This window comes from Aotus nancymaae, unplaced genomic scaffold, assembly GCF_030222135.1.
Source record: "Aotus nancymaae isolate 86718 unplaced genomic scaffold, 86718_ANA_hifiasm-v0.15.2.pri h1tg000077l, whole genome shotgun sequence".
Classification (NCBI taxonomy): domain Eukaryota; kingdom Metazoa; phylum Chordata; class Mammalia; order Primates; family Aotidae; genus Aotus; species Aotus nancymaae.
This window is the reverse complement of record NW_026988492.1, coordinates 7,029,540-7,033,669: the sequence shown is the minus strand read 5'-3', so window position 1 is coordinate 7,033,669 and position 4,130 is coordinate 7,029,540. Positions and strand designations below refer to the sequence as shown.

Sequence of the window (4,130 nt, the reverse complement as noted above, 5' to 3'; positions counted from 1 at the left end):
TCACTACATTGGATTACATAATTACAATTAACAGAGTTTTTGCTATACAGGAAGTAAGCAGGAGATCCCATATCTAAGTATAGCTAGCAGGCAGTGGGGTCTAGAAAGCAGCTGGAAGCCCTTAGTGAGTATGGGTAAGAGAACAGCTTTTCTGCTCAGCCAAAATCCTTTCCCTGCTCTTTTCAAACTCTGCTGGCTTGTCTGCCTGCTCCCTATCGAATCTGTGTGGAGGTGTCACACAGTCCTTGCATCAAAGTCCCAACTACTATTTGCACAAAAATTTCAGCCTGTGTCTATCAATTTCCCAAAAACTGCAGTTGACATAGGCTGTATCAGTGATATCCCAATGCTATCCCAAGCATATTGCTTTCTATAAAATGACTTTCTGAAACGGATTTCAATAATCCCCTAACTCTGGGACAGTTTTTTCTTTCCAGTAGAGAGGGCCGCACACTGGCCGACTGCAATCCGAAGGCTCTGTGCTCTGTACAACTTGTTCTGCTCTCACGAGTTTTGCTCATCCTGGAGCAATGAACATCGTGATCCTGGAAAGAGTAACTTCTTGAACTGAAAGTAGATTGTTCCTCATCAACACTCCTCTTGCCCTGCTTTTCACACTGTGGGGCAGTTTCACTTGAGAAATATTCATGGGGTGCTTGTTACATCTGGCTAGGTGCCAGGGAGATAAAGAAGAACAGGACACGGCCCCTGCCTTCAGGCGCACATGACCTAATGGGGAAATAAGAAATGTGCAATTAGCACAATATGGTGAAGGTATGCTGTTGATGCTATGTATGCCCAGAGGAAGGGTCATAGCAGGTTGTGCTGGGGAAGGGAGGGAGGTATACTAGTTCCATACAAAGAATCACAAACTTGGTAGCTTAAAGCAACATACGTTTGTTTTCTTACAGTTTTGCAAGTCAAGACCCTAAACGGGTTTCACTGGCCAAAACCAAAGTGCTGGCAAGGCTGTGCATCCCTGGGGGCTTTGGGGGAGAAGGCATCTCTCACCTTTTCCAGCTTCGAGAGCTGCACTCCTTGGCTCATGGCCCCTTCCTCCATCTCCAAGGCCAGCATCTGCAAATTTCCATCTGTTCCACCTCCACATCCCCTTCTCCTCTTCTGTGGAGTCCAATCTGTCTCCCCCTCATAAGAACACTTCTGCTTGTATTTAGTGTCCACCCAGGTAATCCAGGATAATCGCCCTATCTCAAGTACTTTACAACTGCAAAGTCTCTTCTGCTATATATGGTAACATTCACAGGTTCCAGAGATCCAGACCTGGATTTTTGGGGAACCATGCGTCAGCCTTTCCAGGAGGTAATGTGAGGGAGACAGGAACAGCATTTCTGACAGGAGGAACAGCATTTCTGACAGGAGGAACAGCATTTCTGACAGGAGGAACAGCATAAGAGGGCACAGTGGCATGACTCAATACAGAGCGTGCAGAACCTGTGTAGCTTAGAGTTGTGGGAGCATCAGGTATGGGGTGATGGGGAAGAGCCAGGCTGCAGAGGGTGTCATGTGCCATGCGAAATCATTTGGGTTTATTTCATAGAATCTAAGGAGTCTTGGAAGGTTTTTAAGCAGGGCCGTGATGTGGTCAGCTGAATGGTTTAGAGAGATCATTGTGGGGGATAGATTCAGGCAGGCAGATACCACTGAGAGATCATGAGAGTCAGAACCAGGATGGGGATTAAGATGAGAACTGTGTTATATAACAAAAGAAGTTTCCAGGTGAAATTAACAGGAATTATCACTAATTGGATGATGGAGTGAAAGGGAGAGAGGAATCTCGGATGATCCCAAGCTTTTTGCCTGAGTCGACGGTGGCCCATTAAATGTAATAAGTACAGGAGAAAAAAATATATGCTCAAGGAAGGAAAAACTGGCATTGAGTTTGAGTCTGTGGAATTTGAAGATAACCTGTGGGTAGGATTGGCTTTGTGGGTGTGTGACCTGTGCAGGCACTCAGGGCCCCGCACTTAGGAGAGGCCCCCAGCTTAGCTCATGCTCCGCTGTCACCGTCTTGAAAGTCTTAGTAGTTTTGAGCAAAGGGCACCATATTTTTGTTGTACACTTGGTCCCATAAATTCTTGAGTCAGTTCTGCCTGTGAGTGATCTAAGAATCTAGGCAAGCGCCTCTGTCTTCAGAGGAAGTTTCCAGCAGTTTCTCTTAGACATGTGGACTCAGCCCCTCCTGGATAGACCATTCAGTCTCCTGGGCTGCAGCAGCTCAGAGCTTTCCCAGTTAACACTTCAAGGCCAACAGTATGTGCCATAAGAGAAAGCCAAATATCCCGAGTTAAAGGGCTCCTGATCAAAATTTAATATACAAAAAAGGCCTTGATTTGGGCTTCTTTTCCGCCAGCCTCAGCTCTGATGCTAACAGAAGTTAAAGAGAGCCTGAAGGGTTTTTATATGACTAGCTTTGGTGAGCAGAGGAGCTGATTCTTATGAAACTTGTTAATTCCTCTAGACTCAATACTTTCGACACCTCCCAAGACAGCAGGAGAGCAGCCATCCACATTCAGAGGTGAAGGGCGCTAGAGATTTATCTTAGTGTAAACTGGGAAGTTCCTAGAATAAAAGGAACAGGTACTTTTTCCCTTCCTTACTGTATTAGTCCATTTTCACACTGCCAATGAAGACACATCCACGACTTCCGTATTAGCTGACTCCACTTCCCAAATCCAGCCTGAGAGTCATCTGCATTCTTCCTCCAATTCCTCTCAGGCTGAGGAAAGGAAAAAGTGTTAAAAATACAGATTACGGGCTGGGCGTGGTGGCTCACGCCTGTAATCCTAGCACTTTGGGAGGCCGAGGTGGGTGGATCACCTGAGGTCAGGAGTTCAAGACCAGCCTGGCCATCATGGTGAAACCCCATCTTTAAAAAATAAAAATAAAAAATACAGATTATGAGGGACATATAAAGAAAAGGTTGTAAAGGAGCGCTGTGGGTGGTTGGTACCACATCAGAAATCAGGGCGGGAATGAGCCGTCACAAGCTGTGGGATGCCAACTTCCTGACGTCCCTCTGCCATTCTGCACCCTGCCCTCACCGACACGCCAGCCTTCCTGGTCACCTGCAGCACCAGTCAGGTATGTCTTCTTTTTATGTTTGTTGATAAAGGGTCTTGCTCTGTTGACCAGGCTGGAGTGCAGTGGCACAATCTCAGCTCACTGCAACCTCCGCCTCCTGGGTTCAAGTGATTCTCCTGCCCCAGCTTCCCGAGTAACTGGGGTTACAGATGTGCAGCACCATGTCCGGCTAATTTTTGTATTTTTAGTAGAGATGAGGTTTCTCCCTGTTGACCAGGCTGGTCTCGAACTCCTGACCTCAAGTGATCCACCTGCCTCAGCCTCCCAAAGTGCTGGGAAATACAAGTGTGAGTCACCGCCTGGCCCAGGTGTGTCTCTATGATACTGAAGATGCATGAGAAGGGCTTCATGGGCAGGGTTCAAAGTTCAAAATGAGAATTTGGATCTGTGCCTGCTCCCATGTTAGTGTTCTTGTTTTGTTTCATTGTTTGTTGTTTAAGAAGGGAAACCACCTGGACTGTGTCCTTTTCTTCTTACTCTCCCAGAGGAAAAGAAGAACATCATCAATGCCGAATGGCAGGTGCAACAAAGCACCTCTGAGAGCTGGCTTCATGCTCAGGAAAGAACACGCCAGGTCCCACTCCTGGCGTCTGGCTCTGCACGATCAGAGAAACTGCCCCAGCAAAGAGCTGGAGACATGAACTCTGTAAGCACGGCCCTCACACATGCGCACTCTCAGGGACACGGGGCGACAGCCACGGCTGGGCCAATTATGATGTGGGGGAAGTTGGCCTTCACGGCCTCCTCTCTCTCTCAATCTCAATCTCAGTCTCAATCTCAATCTCTCTCTCTGTCTTTCTCTGTCTCTGTTTTTCTCTCTGTCTCTCCCTTTGTCTCTCTTTTTCTGTCTCTGTCTCTTCTTTTTCTCTCCTTCTCTTTGTCTCTCTGTTTCTCTCTCACTGTCTCTGCGTGTGTCTCTCTCTCTGTTTCTGTCTATGTCTCCCTCTTTGTCTGTCTCTTACTCTACCTCTGTCTCTCCCTTTCTCTTTGTCTCCACTTCTATTTATCTCTGTGTGTTTCCCTCCTTC

At 47.1% G+C, this 4,130-nt stretch overlaps 1 non-coding gene across 1 annotated transcript; it reads right to left on the bottom strand.

The window, feature by feature from the left end:
• Positions 1-3,549: 3,549 nt before the first annotated feature.
• On the bottom strand, positions 3,550-3,762 carry LOC135271405 (small nucleolar RNA U3). The gene has a single exon (XR_010339552.1). It is a non-coding gene; the product is annotated as a small nucleolar RNA U3 (small nucleolar RNA).
• Positions 3,763-4,130: the final 368 nt, after the last annotated feature.